The sequence below is a fragment of the Anser anser genome (assembly GCF_964211835.1).
Source record: "Anser anser genome assembly, chromosome: 1".
Taxonomy (NCBI): Eukaryota; Metazoa; Chordata; class Aves; order Anseriformes; family Anatidae; genus Anser; species Anser anser.
In genome coordinates this window covers 121,915,834-121,941,579 of record NC_139720.1, presented here as the reverse complement: position 1 = coordinate 121,941,579, position 25,746 = coordinate 121,915,834, and the positions used below count along the sequence as shown (strand labels likewise).

Below are 25,746 nucleotides of genomic sequence, written 5' to 3'. Positions count from 1 at the left end.
TATCATCTTTCTTTAGAGTGATCATTGAAAGGATAACTTCTTTTCCCTTGTTTGATGAGACTGAAAAATCCTACACATTACTTTCACTAAGCCTTCACAGACTATTGTTTACAACTATGCCTCCTTCTGCCCCTCTGGTTTTGAAAGTAAAATTCCCTGTTGGAAAGTACATTTTTAATGCCTTTTTTTTTTTTTCCTGTTCTTTTTCTTCTTCAAAGGGAACTGTTAGAAAAGAAAAATTGAATCTGAAATTTCCACAGACTTCTAAGGTTATTGCTGACTCTACTCATTCAAGTACTATCATTATCAGTAAGCTCAGGAAAAAAAAATGTGGTCAATGTATGTGTGAAGAAAACAGGTATGTCTCTCAGTTATGGGATGATTAAAACCCCAGTGGAACAGATGAGATGGCAAAATATGGAATGAAGATGAAACTTCAAAAAAAAAAAAAAAAAAAACACACACCACACTATCTGTTTAGGTATTGAATGAATATCTGTCAAAAAAATGTAGGTTCTTCAAAAGTGATTGCGTTTACAGAAGCCAATGCAACCACTGCTAGTTTTCTAAAACTGTCCATAGCATTAGTTTACTCAGATATAGAAGTAGACAATGCTTTTATTCAGCATTGTTAGATGCCAGCTCTCCAAGGCTCTATACGGTTTTCAAATACGCCGTAATGCAATGTCTCTTGCAGAGAAGCAGTGGTCCATGACATGTAGTTTAAACAATCATTTTTATTTAGCTGACATTTCACAGTCACCTGTATGGTCAAGGGGCAATTCTGATCTTGTCTGACCTCTCAAACAAGCAGTAACCTGACATCTTTTCTTCTCACCAGTAGTGTGTTATGCTTTCCACTCACACTACATAACCTCTGCTCAGAGAAGCCCCAGACTATTCCACTCTGCTGCTCCTTTCCAGTTCTGGGGACATGTTCTGTAGTTTGCCCTATCTGTGTCTATCTATCAAGGAGAGGTCTACCCTTGCCGTGAATCGTCCATGACAAGGAGGACAACAAAAACTTTTGATCTGCTACTCAGAATTGGGAAAATCAGAGCCAAATTGCAAGAGTCTGAAATTTGGTGCAATACCTGAAGTTAGCCCAGTAGGTGAAATTTCAGGTTGACCTGAACAGCATCTTATGAATGCTCATGGTGCTGTGAAGAATAAAAAAGAAAGTGAAATGTTAGCATGAAGAGATTGAGTCGAAGTAAAGCAACATAACTAAACCAGCCCATTTTCTGAATTCCTTTCCTAGAGTCTAAATTCACTATGAACCATTTTGTTATTTTCAGAACTTGCAGTTACAACAGGCAACTTTCTTTGTACCTGAGAAGGCCTACAGGAATCAGAAGACACAAGGAACAGAAAGGTTTTGTTCTGAGCAAAAGGAATCTTATGTGGGAAAGAAATGACTTACATAATGGGAATTTCTATAGGTTTGCTAGAAATCATCATGTTGACCTTAAGGTACCTCTCTTTTTTCCCCATCCTCTGATTGTCACTGTTATGTATTTATCAGAGATATTTTAAAAATTATTTTAGCACTTCTTAAAGCAATTGCATTGATTATAGCAAAGATATTCTTCTGGAGGCTTAGCAAATGAAGCATTGGGTAACAATATAAAGACCTTTTCACCACTAGGTCATCATTAACATGATCTGGTCAAATACTTAATGACAGAAAAATGCTGCCATCTAATTAACAGTGCATTGTGGCCTATATATAATGAGCTGATTTCAGTCCATATCCTGTTCAAAACGTAAGAAATAATCAATTTAATTGGGGATTAATTGGCACCTGACTTGTCAATCTTGATAATCTTTAGGGCATAGTCTTTATTTTGAGTGTAAATGCCTTAGGGGAGACATTGTTTATTACTACGTTTGAAAAATTCTGCACCATCATCCTTGCAAGTGTTATTTTTGTCACAGATCCAAAAGAGCTTACCGTGCTATTCTTGTAACTGGAGAAAAACAGATGAGCTGATTTGAAGGACTTTCAACCTACTGCCTTTGAAAAAGCATTTGAAAAGTAAGCATTATCCTCAGATTAGTGAAAATTCATACTAAGGGCAGAGGTTCATCTTTTGGTTTGGACAGATTCTCAGTTTGTTCCAAATAAGTACGCCTGTCTCATGTTATCATGTAGAAAAATCTTCTGGAAACCAACAATTCTCTCTCTAACAGAGAGTATAAAGAAGGCAATAAACATGCCTGTCTCAAACCTTAAAAATCTATCAGCCTTTTTGTACCTAAAGCAGATAATGCAGAACTTTGAGTAGGCTTTTGTCTTAGTATGCACATAATAGTGTTACAGGGAGCCACACAAATATATCTGTGGGGCAAAAGATCCCTGGATCACAGTGAGTAATGCCCATAAGTATTAGCCACAAAATATACATAACCAAATAATTCAAACTGGCTAAAATAAGTAGATACCATAAATTAGAGAAAGAAAAAAAAACCTTACTGCATGCATGGAAATTTCCTCAGAAAACGTTTATCTTCATCTCTACAATAAGATTCTTTATTAACTACATAATCTGGGATACACTCAGTTTTGCTGAACACAAGAGGGAATAAAAAGGCCTAAATATGCTAAGCCTTGCTTGATCTGTGCAAAGAGATTTTTCTCTCTGCAGAAGATTTGGTGAAGTAAAACCACATTTGATAAACATGAGCACATGGCTTTGGTTTTATGGTTCTTACGCTAAGCTAGGAGGGGACTAATCAGACCCTGGAGACGATATGAATTTGACAACTGACCAAGGGATAAATGGCAGGAAACTAGTAGGGGAGAAAAAAAGAAGTGACGATGAAAATAAGTTGAGGGAAAGGAACAACCTTTTTGACAACATCAAAATATCACTACAGGAACCTTTAGTTTTTGGAGGGTAAGTAACAATGAACTGAACAAGGAAAGTCAAAGCTGTAGAAAGATGAGGAATGCAAGGCTATCTACTGCAAACACAGAGAGAACAGAGCCAGAGGCAAGTATGACTAGCTTTGCTGGTAGCCACAGTAGCCGGGACTCCAGGACTCTCCACACTCTTTTTCATTTTGAAACCCATCTTTCACTCCCAGTAACTAAGGTCACCACATTGGGGCATTCACTGTTTGCCCTTATGAAAACCATTCTGAATATGACAAATAGCATTTGTATTTGCCTTAAGTCCTCATCAAACCCACCTGCGGGAACAATTCTGCTTGCCTCCCTGAAAACTCTAAGTAGAGTGGATATTCTTACAAGATTTCCAACACTTCTATATTTTCAGGAATATCAGCAGAAACTTTTTTCCGAACACACCATTTCAGTACAATAGATTTATCTTTGGAAAGGTGAAAGTGTAAATATGTGATGGAGGATATTATTGCAAATGGACATTCTCTTTATAGGCTTATGAATTTAAACACGGTGCCACACTACGTAGTTTGGAATCAGCTTGTAATTGTCTAGAGTATAATATGAGTAAAGAAAATTCGTATTTGTTCACAATAAATTTCTTAAATGTATTTCAAGTGGTATCTGTGTATATGACCTTGTTTCCAATACAACTGTTTCTACTAAATTACTGTTCTCCCTTAGAACTGACAGGAAAGGAAGATGGCACCAGCTGAGAAATGGAATTTTATTCATGAAAAGTAGCATAAGCTGGTTCCAGTTTCTCTTAGGATAAGAGAAATCCTTACAAAACATAAAAGAAGTTGCTTTTTAGGGTAGGAGGCTCTTGAATTCAGCAAGAGGAGAACCTTCAACACATTAAAGATGCTGGCATTTTGTGAGGGAGATTCCATTATTTCTTTCAAATCGTCTTTTCTCTTGACATCTCCATCATCAGCAGAGCTTGTTCACAGCTCAGCAGCCTCATGTGAAGCACTATTGGCTTCTCAGAATCCCATGGGGAGTAGGGGTCAGCTTGGGCACTTCAGGCACAAATACATTTTGAGAAGAAAATTGCACCAAATGATAGGTTAATGGCAGTATTCATGTCAAAAGCCAGTGGATCATGAATGGCCTTCAAATAAGTATTGCTCCAGCCTACATATTCAATGAGATCCATATTCAATGCTTCAGGTTCAATCAGTGATTTTGATAAGTATGTGGAGAATCTCCAAAAGACATCTTTCAGCAAGGCATGGACGGTACATTTTTATAGTTGGTTCTACAGAGGAAAACACAGCTGCTAAAGAAGAACAGATAAATACAGCCACATAAATACTTTCTGAATCTTTGAGTAAAAATAAGAGAAGAATGTAGAACAGCAGCCTTTATATAAATACAGATTTTAATATCGTTTTTTCCTATGAGCAGCAGAAGTAGTAAAGCATGATGGATGCACCGTGTCTCCCTGGCAATCCCTCTAACTTCAAGATGTTGTATTCATTTCTGGTTTCCTGGACACTTTCTGTCTGTGCAGGATGGGCCTGATATTTTTGCCAGTTCTGAGAAACAGCTCAGTTTTCCTCACTGAAGACACTAACTCACACTGCAGCATTCTACTAGTTTTCTTGAAACTTGCAGTATCTTAATTCTCCTTGAGATTTCTTTCCTTCCATCAAATTTGATTTCAATGGGATTAAAACTTCATCAAGTTAAAATAGTTTTAGGGGTAGTGGTCAAAAGGAAGCTGTTAGTGAGATTATCTCAGCCTGTTTTCTTCAGGGAAGTAGGTGAAAAATGTACCTAACAGAAACAATTGTTCCAACTAGATGAGGACCTAACATTAAGCCCTGCTTTGAGATATTATTTCTGCTTGAAGTAATAAATGTACTGTTTATTACTCAAGTTCTCTTTGTCAAACTGTTTGTACTGCTTTGGTGAAATTTATACTATTGTTTTGTTGTGGGGTGTATAACTCCCACATGCAACCTAGAAACCAGAAGATTGGTAAGAATCAGTACCAGGTAAAAAGAAAAGTCAACCTTTTTGAAATAACTGATTTTAATGGTAGTTTTCTGTAAACATTAATCAAGAAAGACAGGAAATGGTCTAAAATAATGTAATACAAATATCGCAGGAAAGAAATACAGAAATAAGCTGATGTTTATAACAGAAAGAAAATAATACTGAAATTCTTATATGTTTAAACAGGACAAGAAACACTAATAAGTGGTCAGCTTGTTAGGACTTAAAGTTAGCCAAGCATCACATATTAAGATGCGAGAAGCAACTAACTCATTTCCCTGGAGGGTGGGAACTTCAGCATGAACAGGAGTTCAATGTCAACAGCACACTTTTTCAAGGCCAAGCTCTGCTTAGCTCTGATTTTCTAATCTGTGATCTAAAACCTGTATTTTTGCAAATATAAGTGCATGTAGTTAATTTGACACCTTGCTTCTAAGGCAGACTAGACCTAAATTTCAATGAGAAGTCTTTTAGTGTTACTATATCCTCACTTGCATTCACTGTCACATTTGCTATCTGTTGAATGTATTAGGATTTTTTTTTTTCTCAGTGTCTGGATGACAGTTTACTGGAGTTTTGGTCCATGACTTGGGCATTTGGATACTAGGTAACAATGACAGATATTATCAGCTAAGCCAGTATTTCTCTATACGGCCAGATATTTTTAATAAACAAGATCCAGTTTAAGAATTTTGGTAGGAAAGCTCAAACTTAATAAGCTGAAACTTTCATAAACAGGATTGTTGTGAGGATAAAAAGATGAAAAATTGCTTATTAGTATATATTACTGAAGATGGATATTCTCTAGATGGGTTTATTCACTGGATTTAAATTCTGCCATGAGCATATGAAGAACAGGATCAAAAGGAGCCCCCAGACTCTTGGGTTAAAAAGACAGAGCTCTCATCTCTGCTGGTTATTTCTCTTAATGCACTTTTCCCCTTTTCCAAATAAATCTGTTTCTGTTCCCTCAGATCTGATTTCTAACGCTACAGATTATTATTATTATTTTTTTTCCTCTGGATAGAGCTCTGCTGAGGTTCTGATAATGTCCACTGTCTTTCTCTGCAGGTGCTGGTTGTCATCCTATCCACTCAGCTGCAGACTCGCTGATCTTTCAAAGTCTGCTAGGAAATAAGGTGTAGAGACTTACTCAGCCCTACTTCTTGTCCTGTGTTTTCTGTCAGCTTCCTCCCTCCCTCTCCCCATTTATTTTCACCTGGGATTCTTTGATCACAAAGAAAAGTTTGGATATACCACAAATCACTCAATGTGCTCACGGCAGACAAAAGGTCGGAGAATCAATAAAACAGAATTTTGGCCAGTTTCTCATTTCTACAGTTTTGCACTATCTGCACAACCCTTAATGCCCCATTAGAGTCTGTGGGAGGTATTTGACAAGCAATGGTGCTCACACAGCTATTCCCTCCTCTCCTTCCTGTTCCTCGGAAAGTGGCTTAAATAGATTTCTCAGCACAGCACTGGTCTCAGGCACCCACTCACCGTTTATCTTCCCTAGTCATTAATCACAATCATGTGCAATTTAGAGCAGTTCTTGGTCTTTTTTCCCTGAAATGAAAGAGTTGCTCTTGTCATGAATATTATTGGTCATGAATCACAGTGATTTCCAGTCATGCCATCAATTATAAACATAGCTAATTGGAGTGCCGATAGGGCTGCATCTCTTCACAAAGAGGATCCTGCCATGAATTTTACTGGCCATAAATCACTGTGTCTTCAAACAAGAGACTCCCCTTCACTCTTTTCCACTGACCTGAATCCAAGGCACCAGTATTGGCTTCCTGGAGTTATCAGGCTATGCGATGTCATAAATCCACATCTAATCAGTTCACCAAGGAAGATACTGTATCTCTCTCTACCCATACTGCTTGCAAGTCTCCCTCATGGCTGTCATATCTTTGCTTTACACTGGCATCATCAGGGAAATTGGCAGAGTTTCCTTACAGGTCTCATGCCAAGCCAATATTCCCCACACTTTTTCCAGGCAGACACAGAGATAACGTCTATCTAAAAAATGATTCTCATTTCTCTACTCAGACGGACAACAAGTGCTGCCTCCAAGCAGTTTGTCAGGACTTCTGGGTTGTATGCTGCTGCTGCACAAATGCTAAGTAGTAGACAAAATCTATCACTTTTGTTTCTCAACGATAGCATTCATGGGAAATGGATCTTGCGTTGGACTGTGCGCAAGGAGGAGGGAAGCTGGGATTTTGAATTGTGCCTAGCAAAAGAACAAGAAAATTGATTGCCTTCTGCCTTTAACTTTAAGCACAATGCAGCAAGAGAGAACAGAATTCAGTAGCTCTTCTGGATGTCATGCAAGATAAAATCCCAGAAAAAGAAAAAAAAGAAATCAAGACGAAATCTGTTTCCTCCTCAGATGAAAAAAGTATCACCCTACAAGGGATGGAGGAAATGGACACTAATGTGAATGAATTCATCAACTCCTACAATGCCAACTTCTCCCCCACCAAAACACATCACTTGCAACACAACAAATTCTACTTTTTCAAATTGCATTAATGCTATTCACACAATTAATCACCAAACCACAATATTCACTCATTACCTCAGATTTTCGGTGACCAAGAACTTTCCCTTCTGGCTTCCTGACATTACCATGGATTCTTTCAACTACTCCAAGTATCTTAATCATTTTTTCAGCATACTGGAGTATACTGAGGTATGTGGGCCTCAGACATCTAGGATATCTAGTCCTCACAGGTTTCAAAAGAACAGTAAAAGACCTGTGCTGCAACCCTGGAGCCAGTGCCTGGGTGATGCCCATGATCTGCACCATGATTCATGACATGACCTATGGTGTGTCCAGACCAGGCCCTGTGGTGGCTGTGGAGAGCTGCTTTGAGATGCACCTGCCCTACAGACATTCCACTAGGACTCGCACTTACATACATAGCAGTAAATACAGATTTTCTCAATGAAGCTGGAGTAGTTGGTATGTACAAGCAGATGCAGGGCTGCCTACTGCCCGCTTGGGTTTGTCCTGTATTTAGAGGCCTCCCTACTGACTTGCTTACTCCCCTCCAAACCTCATCCAACACAGCTTATCTCTACTCCTTATTTTTAGGTAGTTCTGTTACCTAGACTTGGACCTGTCCCATCCCTAGTCTCTATACCAACACAATCATTAAAAAACTAACTATATTCTAACTGCTAGTCCTAAAAATTAACCAAGAAAGTAGTTTAAGTTGTTTTAAACACAGCAATCAGCAACTTACAAGGTGCTAACTCTCTCTACTGCAGCAGATCCCCCAGACCACTGTGAGACCACTGTGAGACCACTGCACTCTATCTTTGCCAGTACTTCATCCCTTTTAGTCAGCAGCTGTATGGAAAAGGGATTGTGAAAAGATTTGACAGAAATATTTTTTGAGTCATTTGGTTAGCTTAGTGGAAGTAACCACTTTATGTGAATTCAAAAGCTGATTAGGCAAGAACTGTAAGTACAGGCACGTGAGAAGCTCTGTTCAAACAGGAGTGAAATTGCCCATATTTCCAGCAATTCAAGCATTAGTGAGCTTAGCAGAGCGAAGACTGACCATTCTAACAAACTTCTGTCTGGCCAGCTAAAACCTTTCCATTACCTAATTTAACCACTGTGCATATCTTCCAAAGTGATTATGACAGTAAATTGTTCACTTTCCCCATTGAAGATGATGTATCTCCTTCAATTAAATCAGAATATAGATTCAAAAATGACAAGATGACAATGCCTCATATGACCTTTTCCTCCATTTGCCTAATGAATAAATAAACATCAGTTTAACAATAACACAGTTTATCATGGTCTATTGTCTGTTTCCAATTGCCCTTAAGCAATAAGTTTACTGGAAAAAAAATGTTCTGAACTTTTTAATATAAAACATAAAAAAAACCCACGTTACTAATCTAGGGATAACATAAGTCCCATGCCTGAAATATTTTACATTTGGCAAAAGAAAGAATTCCTTACTCAGTCTCAACAAAGGGTGAATGATCTTATACTTAATTTCAGATACATATGGTCCATCAAGATTAGAATAAAATCATTGAAGGCCTCCATTCTTTTTCCTTATTGATATAGTACAACCGGTGACACAAAGTCAATGATGTCTTAAAAAAAAATGCAAAATGAAGAGTCCAAGAAAATAAGAGTGAGAGGAATGATGGATGCATCACACAAAACTCCCAGTACACACAACTGAGTTGTAAAAGAGAACATGGCTTAGGGCAGAGGACAACAACAGGTAGAATCCACTGGATTACACACTTCCAGTAGGGAAAGAAGGAAAATATTGAACTGTGACAATTTAACTGGGAGCCAGAGAAGGAGAAGCACAGTGAACTCTCCACCCAATTATACTGTTGTTATTGCATATAGTGGTGTCCCCTTAAATCTCATATAGAGCAATCCCAAAAGATAACATATTCTGTCTCTGCACTATCCACCTACTGGAAGGTTTTTACAAATGAAAATTAATTATAAATGGCAGCTAGTCTTATCATTCAGGGGTAAAGTACACCTTGCCCAATCTGTTTGCATCAATACAAATAATAGTTAAATATTATTTTTAATATATATGTAATTATATACATTATAATAATCCCCAGATAATATTCTCTGCAGCAAGTGTAATGGAAAGGATATACTGCTTTGAAGATGAATTGCTAAAATCTAATGTTCTGCACATATTTATGATAATTCCAAGTTAAAGTTCACCCACCCCTTTGTTCAGCAGATGCACATAGTTCTTTCTAGTTGATGCAGATAATTGCCATTGTTATGTTTGGGAACTATGGATAGAAATCGTTCCTCTCTTACTCTTTTTCTTTGTATGCCTGGGTATTTCATTTACTTTATTCACCAAATGATATTAGAAAAAAAGCTTATGCACTCGGATGAAAGGTGTTTTTAAATATATATATATTTGAAAGTCCTAGATAGAATTCTGCCTGATCACTTCTCAGTAGGAGTGCCATAAAAAAATATATCCTCATAAAGATATTCTGTATCTCCAGTGGGTCCCTGGTATCTTCTGTGTTTCTGATGCTGCAGGAGCATGACTAAGTTTTGTTAGTATTTATTTTTTACTTGCTATTACTTTTTCCTTTTCTCTTTGGCAAGAGCAAACCAGCAAACCCTGAACCATCAAAGACATTTACTTGCCTAACATTAATCAGGGTGGTCTCATTATGCAGCTTTAAGCTTTTCCAGTATCAGAGCTTTTGACTGTACAGTTGAATCAAAAGTCGTTTTGTAGGTAGGGTAGCCTGCATAATGGCACTGTGGTCCTTGGTAATACTGTAAGGTAAATAAATAACAATTGTTTGAATCACAGGAGAAGAGAGAGTTTCTAATTGGGGGAAAAACAAAACAAAAGAACAACAACAACAAAAAAGAAAGAATGCACAGAGGACTGCATTTTTCACTGATGATTTGAACGAATTAGCAGCTTGCCTCCCCTTACAGAGGGAAATGGCATGTAACAGATAAGCAGCTGTACAAAAATAACAAACTTCACTTACTATATGCACCACTGGAGGTTGCTGCAGTTGTGCGTGTTTTTAGAAAATTATGTCCTAAGCACTCTTATTTTTACCAGTGTTTGTATAATGAGTATTCTGTTCTAATTTATTTTTAATGTGCACCTTACCCCTTACTGCCAGCCATTCTTTGAATGAAGTGCTGCTTCTCCATGGGTATTTCTGCATAAATATTTTATAACTGAGCTAAATTAAATAATTAAGTAATTAAATAAATAATATCTATCTATCTATCTATCTATAAAACACCTTATAACTGCTTGAGGATAAATTGCTGGAAAAGTGTAAGCAATCCTATTTTGCTTTCACATTTATTTTTGGTATTTTACAACGAAATCTCACTAAGGCAAACTCACAATTTTATTCCAGTTCACACTAAATGGCAAGACGATAAGTTCATTATCAACACGAATAGAAACGAAACATAAATATACTAGTGATACAGGACACCTTTGTCATAATGGAGATTATAGAGTAATGGCTGCAGATCTACTGGAACCTGATATAAAAAACATAGCTTTGTACACCATGCTAACTCTGTAGTAGCTTTTGCATCACTTTGCAATCAGGATATATTATGAAAACAAATAAACATAAAATGTTACCATGTACAATGTGAGAGAAGTTAACACCATATAAATTTAAAATGAATCCATGGTAGATAATTATCTTCTTCTGAACAATGTTAGAAACTACCTGACTGAAATTGCCACCTTTTGTGATCACACTGAATGCTTCATCAACACTCTGTGATAAAGAATCAGTTTTGTGTCAACAGTGTATACCTGTAATCAGTCTAAAATAAATGTCTAATATATTGGTCACTTACCATCTGTGATCTTGATGTATCTTCACAGAAGAAGAATAACAGAAAATGATGAAATGCAATGACAGATGCACGCGTATTTAGGGGATATGCCTGTGAGGACTGAATTCCTCATTTATTTATCTTCATGTTTGAGAAAGTTCAAATAAAATGATTCCCAGAAAATTAATAAGAGAATAGGGACTCAAAAAAGTTTCATTACAAGATGTAAACAAGCTCTTGGAAGCACATGCTTGCAAACTGTAATCAGTACGAAAGCACAAAAGAAAAATTTGCACAATTGCTTTGAATCACAACTAACCTCAGTCAGGACAGTTTGTTGCTGCTGCTGAATTGGATCATTTTTCTTTTTCTGAACAAAACCAACAAATTTCTTTAATGTATGCCACAATGACTGGATGCCTCAAGGGTCTATGTAGTACTCCTTTGCATAGAAAAGATCCACCAGAAGTTTGATTAAATGGAACTAAAATAGATTTGCTTTGCTGTAAACTGCACAGAATGAGAGCACCATCTTCTTCCAAAGCCAGGAGACAACTTAGGTTGGGCCTCAGCCATCAAGGGCAAGGGCAACTGCATTTCATGATAAAAAGCTATAACAAACCCAGGGTACTTGGACACATCAAAACAGAAGTAATTATTTGTTTAACATAAGAAATCCACTTACAAGGAAAAGTCAGTAAAGGTCATCCTAAATTCCCTGTCTTGAAGAAGACAGATATTGCTAATAAGAGCGGGAAGCCTAACTGGCATGATCAAGGTTTACAGTATAGTTTGGAGTGCTACTGAAGATTATGTAGATACACAAACACTGAAATGAAACAGCTTTGCTTAGCTTGCTGCCTCATTAATGAGCACATTGTTCCATCTTAAATAATAATGGCAACCTCTGCTAGGCCTTGGCTGAAGTGAGTCCAGCTTCAGCCTGTCTTTCCTGAAATGCTGACATGTCTATCCAGGAAGACGGAAAATAATGTCCCATTTTAGAAAGTGCCTGACCATGAGGGCTGGCAACAAGTTACACTGCAGCCCTTCTAGCTAACAAATAGCATAGGCTTACTGAGAGAGAAGAGTTTTCCCGCTTCGAGTGAGAAAAATCCCCAACAGGAATACTCACATCCTCCTTCCCCAAACTGAACAGATAAGAATTAATCTCCTTTTCTTGTTGTAGGGAAGCGTACTCACTGTGCATCAGCCCAAACAAGTTTCATCCTGAGGCAGTACTGCCTATCTGCTATTAGCAGTTTGGGCTTCTGGGCAGAGTTGTCTTGCTAGTCTTAAACTGGTCTTGACTGTACTTAAGCTGAAGCTGTCTTCTCTGCTTACTCTTTCTGATAACTTCCTTCCTTGCTAGCTGTCCTTATCCCAACTGCAGTCACTAGTTCCTCTTGCTAGGCCCTTTCCACTAGTGATTTCTGCTAACCACTTCTTTCCTCTGTCTGTTCGTGTCAGCCACGTGCTGCTCATGCCAGTGTGTGATGGTAATATATTCTCAGGGCAAAAACAGTAATACACAGATGCCTTTGCCACGTTAACTTTCCTTCTTTATCTTCTGGGCAAGATGTTAGCAAGTATTGAATTAGGTATCTGCTCAGCCCAGGCCCTTCAGATATAGGTGGGTTGCTCCAGTAAACAGTTGTGATTTTTTTAACGGTAAACTACTTTTGCTACAGCAAAAGTATTTCATCCTGTGGTGGTTTTACCTTGCTAGGCAGCTGAACTCCACCACAACTGCTCTCTCACTCCCCCTCCTCTTCTGAGACCCAGTACACATGTATAACATTCTTTAAAAAACAGTAGTCTCAAAGGAAATGCAAATGAAACCTGTTTAGGTTATTCCCCATGTTAATTCTCTTTAGACTCCTTTACCCTTAACCAAATGTCCCTTGTCATCTAGACTGTCTCCTTGTGGGACCTCTCTAGGGCTATTTTTAATCCTGATTTAAAAACAAGTGTATACAATTTCAACAATTAATTTTAAAATGTGGCCTTATATATAGCAGCACTGGCACAGCAAAACAGAGGATAACCTGAAGTGCAGGAGCTGTATGTAATGTGTGGCTGGTAGTGACAATAACGGGACCCTCATAGAGCAGATTTCCCAGGGGGAAAAAAAAAAAAAGAAAAAGAAAAAAAAAAAAAGATTGAAACAGCACCCTTTTTTCTTATCTGTGTGTTTCTGAAAATACCATGGGCTAATGAAAGAATATTGCTCTAGAAAACAGCTCCCTGGGGTCAGATTCAGGTTAGATATTTTCTGGTGCCACATAGAGATTACAGCCATAAAAGTAGTTTCCAAATAACTTTCTATGTACGTATCCTGAATGCATTGGCAGACCAGATCCTGCAGCCCTGGCCCAGCCTCTTTGAATCCTGTAGGCGCTTGGCCTCAGTGCCCTTTCACTGCAGCAGTCCTCGGAGGCAGCAGCAGCTGCTATCCTTTCATTCATGCCTATGCCTTGCTCTGCATCCTGGTTTCACGTGTGTTGCTGAGCCTTCATAGGGCAATGTTTGCAATCCATATGCTTTTTTCTTGATAAAGGGAGACATTTCTGGCAAAACAGAGAAGAAAGAGAGAAGCATTGAATCTGTCTCCAGTCCTTCACATATATTTTGAAAACATTTTGGAGAAAGAGAATGCAGCTATTTCTTTCCACTGATGATTTCTGGGACTTTGTGACTATCCAGAGCCTTGGAGTTCACTATAATTACCTACTTGCATAGCTGCAAAGCGTTAGGGGCAGGCACTAAGAGGAGTACCTCTGCCACAGGTGAAGTTATCTATGCTGCAGAGTGTCTGGAAACCCCGGGACCCACTGAGCAGGATTCTCACAGATCTAGATGTCAACAGCTTTGAAAGATACGGCTCATTTGCTGCCCCTGCAGGCTCCCAGAGTTTCTCTTTGGTGAGGAGGAGGTTGCAAAATGAGGCTTGCATTTCTGTGGGAAAGATATCCATAGGCTTCTGTGCAGATGAAAATAGAAATTAATTCAACACCTCTAATGCTGTTTAGAACTGGAGATGCTGGAATATCAGCATCATATATGAGATGCTCTTGACACTTAAAGTAATTGGAGGTATTCATACCACATCGTTTGAAGGCACCTGCCCTGTTTACATGAGTTTCTGTTCTGACTTACCCAGCAGAGATTCCAATGTCTCTCCAGTCACTGCAGAGACTTCTCTAGATACTGGTCTAGCTGCACTGTTATGGGCAGGATCTCTCAACTTCAGGTCTAGGTCTTCATTCCTGACCAGCCACATCAATCACCTACATATTGGTGTGTATACTCTGGCTCCATTTTGGCATGTCAGTTTGCCCTCTGGGTGAGGAAAGCTGAATGCAGAGGAACCGGAAGTGGGTATTTGAGTCCTTCTTCAGTTACAGTATGGAGGCATCTACATTATGCCAGTGTCCAGCTGGCTGGCTGGCTGGCCAAAGGCATTTGAGCAGGTCTTTAAGCCTTCCATTGCCTTCATACCTTGCCTCAGAACCACAATGCTCAACTTTGTGTTATCATTGCTACTCCACAACAACAATCCCTATCTGACAGGCTGCAAAGAAACTGTCATTTCATAAATCACTCACAATATCATATGTTTAGAGAACAGTTAGTAGAATATGAGAAAAATCAAGTAAACATTAGCAAAGAACATGTCTGAATTCACAGTTTTACTGCTAACTACATTTCTTGCCAATTGCATGAAATTATTTTGTGAGAGATCACTGGGTTCACAGCTCTTCTTCACTAGGAACAGGGAAGAAATAAATAAATTGAAAAAAAAAATTAAGAAGTTAAAAGCAGTACCGAGGTGCATGCCTAACACAATTAGTCTTCTGTTACTACAAGGATGAAACAGGATGTTTGGCCTGGAAATCAAAACCAGTCCTCCCATTGCCAGCAGTCAGGTCAGGTGTGGCTCTTGCTAAGGCACACTGGAAAGTCAATAGTCTGGTTTTAGTGTCCACAGGCACTGAACTAGATTGCCCAGGGACAATGATCCAAAACACCTTAATCTATCATTTTCATCAAGACATCTGATGAAGCTGTTGATGTAGATATTTGGATTGCTAGAAGTCTGAGAACAAATGAAGTTGTTAGAAGATTGGAAAACTGGGACTAACGCCTTATGAGTTTCACTTAGGGAACACAAGCTGTCCAACACTGCCCCATATGTATATTTGTTCAGGCAGATGTACTACAACTGTATGGATAAAAACTGTCTAGAACTGTCTTCCGTTAGTACTTTGCATGGTCCTTCTCAGGGGAAACCAGGGGCTAATCAGACATGAGCACTATATCTTGTTCTGGAGACAGCAGTGGCCAAGCGCAGCAGAAACCTAATGCCAAAACAGCTCACTGCTGGCCACATATAGCAAATCTGCCCCCTCTGCTATGCAGTGCACATATCAGGAAAACTCCACAGACTGCTTTTGTACGGCCAGATCCCTTCCCAGTCACACTAATAACATGTTGCCTCTCACATAGCAGAAAAAATCCAGCTTCTCTTCACTTCATGGAACTCACAAAAAATCTCTTCTCTCTCTGTTAGTCTGATCTGTGAGTCTGTCACCTGGGTATATTTCACAGCAATGTCATTTCTCTCAGACTCTTAAAAAAACAGAAATAGCTGATGCACCATCTGTTTCCAAACAATACTTCTGGAACTTATTTTGCCAAATAAGGTTTCCTTTTTTTTTTTTTTTTCTTTAGCCTTGTTAAGACATGCTTTGAAACAAAACTAATAAAGGTAATATGTTTGATAAACATCTTGGGGTCACTGAATTTGTTACTTCCCTCTTTTTTCCCCTCTGTTTTTCAGGAATCCCTAACACTTCAGTTTCTCCTGGTCAATTGCTGTGCCCAACTCTACAGAGACAGAAGGAAAACTCTTGCATTCAGACTTTGCAATAGAAAGGAGGTGCAAACATCACAAGGAGAATCACTAGAAGACATGAGGAAAGCTATGGAGAACAGCTAGCAGGCAGACACTGTTTTCACCAAAGATCTCTCATCTCCCAGGCAGAGGACCAGTAGAAGACTTTTAGTGTTTCCACTCCCAAGATTTAGGAGGTCAATTCTCCAGCTTGCGAGTAACTCACACCTGGTGAATTAAAGTTGCAAGAAAGAAGAAGAGGGGAGTGAAGTGGGGCACTGTGTGCATTTCATGCTGGTGTTTTACAAGTGTGGAAGGTCATCTTAAACTTGATCTCTCTAGTGGTTGCCTATATCCCTTGTCAAAGACCTCTGCTCATTTGAGGGTGAGCCATGGTCATGATCTCACTCCCCTGAAACTACTGCCCAAATGAAGGTAGCATTGCCTTCAAGGAAGGAACATTCACTCTACCTCAGGTAGAGTCACTACATCTGCACAGGTGTCAAGGGTAGAATATGGAGTGAGAAATCTTTTGGGACAAAAGCTCCCCTTCCATTTATCAAGTCTGATAATGGATTTGTTTCAGCTTCCTTGCTGCAGCAGTCTGGGTGCCCTGAGTGCAATGAGTTATTTATGGAGGCTGCAGCTGTGACTGACATAATCGGTATATGAGTCTTCTGGACACAGAGGCACACAGGATGTGCCTGAGCAAGGTGACCCAGAGGAGTCAGGTAGTGGATGGAGCGGCTTATGGTGGAGTGAATTGAAGGGCACCAGAATAGCCACTCTCTCTAGGTCTGTCCCTCATGAAGTGTGTGTTGCTTGACTGACAAACTTCATTTCATGTTCAGGTTGGTACCAACAAGGGTAGTGACTTGCCTTAAGGTCATATACAGTACCAATGCCAAAGGTTATTTTTAAAGGTATTTAAATACAGGATATTTAATCACCAAGTGAAAGGTATTGGGATAAGGCACTTCTGAAGTTTAATGTGAACCTTTGGCTTTTTTTTTTCCTCTTTTTATTTTCAAAATTTCATAAAAATGATAAGTGTACTTAAACAGCGCTGAGAAATTGCCACAGAAAAGTGGTACAGGTAGTTTTACTGTTAAGGCAGATCTAAATGAAATACAATGTTATTTATTTAAAGGCAAAAAACTGTGGGATCCTTACCAGAGATGTGCTTTTTTATCCTTTGTGTCTACTCCTCCTTTTCAGTTCTAGTCATGTCATTGAGAAAATAAAAGCCACTCCACTACTAAGATCTCAAAGAACTTCAACTCATGAGGTACAAAAATTTTATTCATTGGCATTGGCTCACTTTCTCATCTCCAGCTGACTGAGGCTTTGCACTCTGTGTGCATGTATTTGTCCATCAGGCAACTTTCTGTAAACCAGCTTTTTCTCTCAGATTTTGAAGTGGTGAGAAGTGAGAGTCACCTATCATCCAGAATAATGCTTTAATCCTCTCCTAGTACTGCTAGCACCTCAACCTGCTCTCATGTTCAGAGAGTATTTTCTTGGTCATAGGCTTGTCATAGTGGTCCAAATTGTTCTTATAGTTCCCTCTCTTAAGGTAAACAACTCTTTTAGTGCCTGTACTGACACTGAATTTAGCTAAAAATGAAAGAGAAAACCTCATCCCATCCTCATACTCCCCCTCAACAGCATTCCTTGCTTCATTACCAGCCACTTTGCAAGGTTCCTTCAGGTAGCAGGAGCTCCCATCAGGGAGCCCAGACCTCACTGCCCAGTTCCACAGGCATAATTTTCTTGGCATTGCTTCTTCATAAATTCTCCAGCTAGGAATGCACTTACAGTGGCACAAGTAGAACATTGTGCAGAATTAAGCTACTTTTCTTTTTATGGTTAAGTCTCTCTAACTGGAACGGTTTCTTAATCTTACAGTGTGATTTATATGGTGGTGCAATTTACTATTTTAGTTACAGATTAACTCAGGAAACCTATACACACACACACACTTGTACATGATCATGTATATATATCAGATGATCATGTATATTAGCTGCAGTTTAACATTGGTACAAACTAAACCTATATAAATGTGGTTGTGTCACCATCCCTGGAGGTCTTTAAAAGACGTTTAGATGTAGCCCTTAGTGATATGGTTTAGTGAAGGACTTGTTAGTGTTAAGTCAGAGGTTGGACTAGGTGATCTTGGAGGTCTCTTCCAACCTAGACGATTCTGTGATTCTGTGAAATCAGACATAAGCTACTGAAAAAGTTTCCAAATCAGTGTTTAGCTTTTTAAACAATTGCAAAAATAAGCCATTTAAACTGGTAGCATCCCAGATTATGCTAGTAGCCATCTTTTCTCTTGGTTGAAAATTATTGTCAATACATATTTCAAGCAACATTTCACAAAATACTGCAGATCCTGGAAGAAACTACAGAAAACCAGTCGTAATTCCCTTAAACAGCTCAAAAAACAGATAGCAATTATTATAATGTGCAATATATAATGATCACATTCATGATAAATTAGCTTCACTTTCCTTACAAAACAAAGGGAAAATACCTAATGTGCCATAAGGTTGGTTATGACCCTGCACATAGTCAAGCTTCCAAACCAGTATTTTTTTCTAAAAATAGCTTTAATGCATTGTCCCAGTCCTAGTGAGGATTATTTGTGTCACGAGCCTGGTACTACTAATAAAAAACTACAATAGCAACTGCATTTCTAGTTCTTTACAGGATCAGTTCTTGACTTTTTACTGAGCCATAACTCAACACTATGGCATACAGAGCTGGCTTCATATGGTACTACAGTCTGACACTATGACCAGATAAAAGACGGTGTTCTGGATGCAGATGCATCATTCAGAAGATTAATTCATGGGATTGTTTACCATCACAGAAATAGGTACATGTGTCAGTGCTCTTACCATGAAAGCAACTTTCAGACTAAAATTGTTTACTTTCCAACCTCAAATAAAAAACTAAAATTTTGAGGAATGAATCTTATTTGCAGTAAAGCTACTTTTCATTGCAGTGACAGTTCAAAAGCTTTCAAGTGAGTATAAATTACACTTCCTACACTTTAAAAGCTCTTTATCTTGTCAAAATGGTATCAAGAAACTTCTTTGTAAATATGTCTCCAATGAGGTAACCAAGCACCCCTTTCCTTTTTCCTAACTAGGTCAAATGATTTTTTCTCCTAATCAGGTGATAAATAAATTACAAAGTCCTAATGGCCCCTATTTTTCCTCTAAAATTCACATTGTAAAATATTTTCTAAAGTGTGCATGTGGAGTGCGTCCAGTTAGTGTGTCAAGCCTTACAAAATTATATTTTGAAGAGAAATTGTACCAAGTCTTTAATTGGTGTCAAAGTCATATTTTTCCAACATCTCATATAAAAATAATAAAAAAAAAAGATTAAGTAATGTTGTAGATAGACTGATAGACAAATAATAGATAAACTGAGACTGAGTAGTGTTAAAAAAAGATGAATAAAAACCAACTATATATACATATATATATATATTGGCCACCCCTCTATCTCCTGTGAGAGAGAGGAGAAGGCCATGTTCTAGCATGTTAAATAGAGTAATAACACTCTCCATACAAGGCTTGCTGCTGGAGCCAGAGCAGCTCATCCTCTTTTCCCTCTTGTTAAGAGGGAGCTATAACTTTTGTTCCCCTATAATCAACCAAATGAAACTGCTTCTATAAACATTTAAGAAGAAAATGGTTGCAATGAAATCCTACAGTTGTGGAGATTGTCTCACCTAGGAATGTCTGGCACAATAAGACAAATAAGGAAGAGCTCCTTCAAAGATCACTTCTGTGGGTTTTCTCATGCAGCAAGCATGAGTGGCCATGAGGAAAGACCTGATTTCTAAGAACTGCCTAAGTGATAATCTCAAGCTGAGTCTCCAGCTTGGCACTGCCATTTATTATTATTATTATTATTAATTATATTATATATTATAATAATACAATTATATACATATAATAACATGTATAATAATAATAATAATAATTTTTTATGGCAAGAAAACTAAGAAAACTGCAATACCCGTTGTGCTGGCTGAACTTTCTAAAATGATTATTTACCTTGAAAACAGCTAGAGCTCATCTCTACAAAGATCCAGCCTCTACAAATACTTACATGCATATTTAAAATTATATTCTGAAGTCAAGTGGGCTGCTTGTATGTCTACTGCTGAGTGTTTATCTAAGCATTTCCAGTATATAAGCATTCATCAATAGAGAATGACTTCTCGTGAATCTCCTTACATTATTATTCGGGACAAGCATTATGTTGCTCATTTCATAGAATCATAGAATAGCTTGGGTTTGAAGGGACCTTGAAGACCATCTAACTCCAATCCCCCTGCCATAGGCAGAGAAGCCACTTCACTACCCTTACAGTGAAGAACGTCTAGTCTCCTAAAGTCTAGTCTAACTCTATCCTCTTTTAGTTTAAGACCATTCCCCTTTGTCCTATCATTATCTACCTGAGTAAAGAGTCCTACTGCATCCTTTCTACAAGACCTCTTAAGTATTGAAAGGCCACAGTGATGTCTCCCTGGAGCCTTCTCTTCTCTGGGCTGAACGTGCCCAGCTCTCTCAACCTTTTTTCATAGGAGAGGTATGAAGATATTTCAAGATACTCTTTCTTCTAATTATGATTCCAGGCATACTGTCCTTACTAGAATAACAGCAGGTAGAAGCACTAGCAAGATGTGAACTTTGGAAGGTCATTTAACTACCAAGAAGGCCAAACAATCCTGTACAGTTTTATAGAATGGTAGAATCATAGAACGATTTGGGTTGGAAGGGACCTTAAAGACCATCTGCTTCCAACCCGCCTGCCATGGGTAGGAACACCTCCCACTAGACCAGGTTGCTCAAAGCCCCATCCAACCTGGCCTTGAACACTTCCAGGGATGGGGCATCCACAGCTTCTCTGGGCAACCTCTTCCAGTGCCTCACCAACCTCACAGTAAAGAATTTCTTCCTCATATCTAATTGAAACCTACCCTCTTTCAGTTTAAAGCCATTACCCCTTGTCCTATTGCTACTCTTCCTGACAAAGAGTCCCTCCCCAACTTTCCTGTAGGCCCCCTTTAGATACTGGAAGGCTGCTATAAGGTATCATGGAGCCTTCTCTTCTCCAGGCTGAACAACTCTAACTCTCTCAGCTTGTCTTCGTAGGAGAGGTGCTCCTGCCCCTTGATCACCTTTGTGGCCCTCCTCTGGACTTGTTCTAATACTTCCATGTCCTTCTTGTGCTGGGAGCCCCAGAGCTGAATGCATTACTCCAGGTGGGGTCTCACAAGGGCAGGGTAGAGGGGCAGAATCACCTCCTTTGACCTGCTGGCTACGCTTCTTTTGATGCAGCCCAGGATACGGTTGGCTTTCCTGACTGCAAGCCCACATTGCCAGCTCGTGTTGAGCTTCTCATCAACCAACACCCCCACACCCTTCTCCACAGGAATGCTTTCAATCCATTCTCCTCCCAGCCTGTATTTGTGTTTGGGATTGCCCCAGCCCAGAAGCAGAACTTTGCACTTGGCCTTGTTGAACCGCATGAGGTTTGCACAGGCCCACACGTCAAGTCACTCAAGGTCAGCTCAAGGTAGAAAAAAAATCACAGCTTACCTTTTCACATCCCAGTATACGCATCTTCATAATTCTCATAAGGTTTTAAGACTTACTTCCAGTTCCCTGAAGTTTAATGGTGCCAGCCAAGATAGTAATCGCCTCCAATATGGGGATGATGAGACAGCAAATGGGAGAGGAGTAGTTTTGTTCAGTTTGATCATGTGAGAGACATGAGGCAGACTGTGAAGATTACTTCAGGCCTGTTGCTCCATTATGCCTGAATCCCATCTCATGGGACAGGTATCCCAGGAGAAGAAGAGAAAGCGAGACACCTTGTCACCAGACTGACAGTCAGTCCCAAGAGCACTGCAGAGTGGTGTGTGTCTTTTGCCAGACTGACTGGCACTAAAGCTCTACCCCAGTACAAGAGTATTAGGCTGTGTGAGTTCACAAGTGCAAAAAGCAAAGAGGGGAAAAGTATCATCAGAGGTACTCTAACAAAGAAGTATGTGATGTAGCTGTGGCCCTTCTGCACCAACATGCACCCTTCATACCTTTCCAGGCTGAGGTCAGCATCTGCAGATGTAGAGGAAGAAAGGAAAAGTTGTGTGTTAATTTTACATATCCTTCTTCTACAAGAGTGGAAGCTGTTCCGGTTTTTTTTTTGTTTTTTTTTTTTCTCCTTTCTCTATTCCTCTTGGAGGGTTAGCCAGCTGTCTGAGCTGGCCATAGGCAAAAAAAAATCTCATAAAATGGCCTACTATCCATACTTCTTTTGCTAAAAAGACCAGGGCATGTTAAATTCATGATGACTGGAGAATGCAAACAATTTAAGAAATTGCAACTCAATCTGACTTTTAGAATATTTGAGCAATTCGAGGTTTAGATTTCCACAAACTTGCAGGAACTAAATAAATACATACCCTTTGTGGTTGTGAATTTTATTCTGTTCCTTAAGAAAACTTACATTTTGACTGAATGACTAATAGCTATGCAAACGAAGAAGAATTTGGCCCTAAAATACTTGCAATTTTTGCAAGATGTTTTTATAAATTTTCAAGTCTAACTTTAAATTTATCACTATCTAAAGTTTAGCAATTTTGCCTTGTTTTTGCCTGCAGTCGCAATTGTCTTAAGACTCTCATCACTATTTCGGTTTAAATTAAAATGTTGACTGCAGAACAGCATTTGTTCTTTTCTAGTAGAAAATGAAAGTATTGGCAATATTCTGAGATGTTCTCCACTGCTTTTGAAAACACTACATGAGCTTACATAAAAGAAGAGCGGGACTGGAGTTAATGAAGCGCCTTCTAAACGCAGATCATTAGCTAGCTATTGTGGTTGTCTGAGAGCAATGCATTGCTTCACTAGGAAACAAATAGAAGTTAACTGGATCAATTGTACAGTATGCATCTTTTGAAACGGCATAACTTGAGTGTCTGAAGTAAAATATTCCATATAATATAATGCACATCCTGTATTCTTGTATCTCATGGCTACTCTTGAAATGTTAGTTTCTATTTAACCACTTGTTTTCACCTCATACTAGAATGTAGCAGGTAAATTTTTAGCATGCTGAATAAAAAGTGTAGTTTAGCTATATTTACAAGTGCTTTTACAGGAATCCAGGTGCTGAAACTGCAGGATGGAAAATGGCTTCATTAACTTACATTATTAGGAAATGTTCTGATAGAACACAGAAAATTACAAAAAAAAAAGTGTTAATAAATATTAAGAAATGTTAAGAAATAGCAAAATAACAGTGGATGTATCATACTTTAAGGATTAAGTTGCAGAAGTATTTTTTTTAATTTTAATTTTCAAGAAACTCTTTTAGTTATGAAATTACTTAGCAATTTAAAAACTACTTATTTGAATTGGTCAAATGAATCATGCTGAAGTTTTTGATGCACCAAGAAGAAAAGGAGGCTCTAGGAAGACTGAAAAACTTTTTGATACATCCAAGAAGGAAAGAAGATAAGTTACAGGACAAAAATTCTCTTTTAAACAATGAAAAAGACAGTTTAGTGTTCCTTAAAAAGAGTCAGCTTTCACTCATAGTTTTTAGAACAAAAGTTTGAATTGTTCCTTTTGGAATCCTAATATGCTACATTGTTCCAAGGGGGGGGGGGGGGGGGAAGCTATCTTTAAGACCCAGTAATATCTAGAAGATATGTAAATAAATGAATGGAAGCAGAAGTGTTCCCACACTTTGGCTACTCACATTTTCCAGAATTTTATTATCCCAAAATAATTTAAGAAAAAATTGCCAAGTGAACTCAGTACAATAATCCAAAATTTTGTATTCCTTATTTTTCAAAGCTTGAACAAACTTTGTGATGAAGACTTTTTTTTTCTTTTTTCTTTTTTTTTTTTTGCTAGCTTTACTATTCCAAGCCAAGAATTTCAGAAACTTTTCAGATGCTACTAAAGCTATGTTTATTTTTTTTTTTGTCTACTATTTCATTGTTGACCCTGCAGCTAGACAAAATAAATAGCTCTTCAACTGGAATTCATGTTGAATTCCTCTTTCTCAAGTTCCTATGAAAAATTATTATAGTCACTCTAATGGTAATTTGCTTATCTTCTCTCTAACATTTAAAACAAAATATGAAATTTTGGCTCAAATGAAGTCTGTGGAAAAGTCCTATTGATTTTAAACCGGAGCAAAATTTTTCTTACAAATAAGGAAATACAATTTTTCCTTGTTGTTAATCTAATCTGTCATCTTAATCCTCAAAATCTTCAGTGATTTGATCTTGTACACAATATTTCAGAAGTAGTTAACCTCCTACTATTGTTGTCACTGTTTTTGTTGTGTCATAAGTTTTGTTCCTTCCATTTACTTTTGAACCAGTGAGCATAAAGTAATATCTTTCATCCCAGAGAAAGTGTAATAAGTGAATGATTAAAGCTATTTTTGTAGAGCCTAGCTTCCTTTCTAAGAATGCAGTACATAATTTAGAAGATCTTGCATGAACACTGTATTCTCAACTTATGCAAAACAGTTTGTTTTTCTTATTGCTTTTTGTGGTGTTAGGTTATTATCCTTGTTATTTATATTATTTTAATGCATGGTGTGAAAATGTCCCAAAACTCGTAATTTACCGTAGAGTTATTTACCCTTAAATCATGCTGAGAAACAGTGTGAAGAGGTGTAAAACTATGACACTGTTTTCCACAGGAACAGTATTTTCCTGGAGTCACTGTCCTCTTGTGGTCTCCCTCAGCTGAGAATAAATCTTGTTCCTGTTCTGCCAGTTTTGTATGAAAAACCCTTTCTGTAAAATTTGTGCAATTTTCCTGATTAACTGTTTGAGTTTAGCCCTTTATTATTATTTTTTTTCCCTTAGAAAATGTCAGGAGCTTCTCTTGAGCTTTCTTAAGATTTTTCAAGGGAATGCTCTCTGTCCGCATGACTTGAAATGTAATACTGTATTTCTATGCATCCAGTCTTGACAGAGCTATTACAGAAATTCTTTATCATTCTTAAGTCCACATATTAAACCATAAATGTGAATATGACTGAGAAGTGAAGTTACTGGGAAACCTATGCATGTAAATAGTTATATGTATTCATTTACTTCTAACTACAAAAGTGGAAGAAGACTTATAAAGCGTGTGCTACATGAAAGCTGGTAGATATTTTCCAGTCATTGCTGAGTATCTGCCAGAAGACATAAAAAGAGAGAGGAAAGTGCTAGTGGAAAGGAGAATGAGGAATTATAACAAGAATCTTTTTTTTTTTTTTTTAAATCCATATGACGTTCAGCAGAACTGAATGCATTTTTTTTTTCCTGGGAAGTAATGGGTATTAATAACAGCGATAGAGCAGTAAGAAAAAGCACGTCACATAATTTCAATTTCAATGCATCAACTTCTGCTGTGAAAGCATTTGATGTTGCTTTATCAACGTATTTAAATTTGAAGACTGCTCAGCTGTCTTATATCTTTTTTGTTGTCAAGGTTAGAACTGGTTGGTTTTCTTTTA

The 25,746-nt window shown here is 38.1% G+C and overlaps 1 protein-coding gene and 1 long non-coding RNA gene across 2 annotated transcripts in view; one reads left to right on the top strand and one right to left on the bottom strand.

The window, feature by feature from the left end:
- Positions 1 to 23,883, top strand: part of LOC310905157 (uncharacterized protein) — a 78,476-nt gene extending 54,593 nt beyond the window's left edge. The window contains exon 2 of the transcript XR_014588808.1: positions 1,299 to 23,883. The gene's annotated coding sequence lies outside the window, so the exon portion shown is untranslated. The remainder of the gene's footprint in view (positions 1 to 1,298) is intronic.
- LOC310905185 overlaps positions 10,822 to 25,746 on the bottom strand; it is a 26,752-nt gene continuing 11,827 nt past the window's right edge. The window contains exon 5 of the long non-coding RNA XR_014588845.1: positions 10,822 to 22,331. This is a non-coding gene — a long non-coding RNA (uncharacterized lncRNA). The remainder of the gene's footprint in view (positions 22,332 to 25,746) is intronic.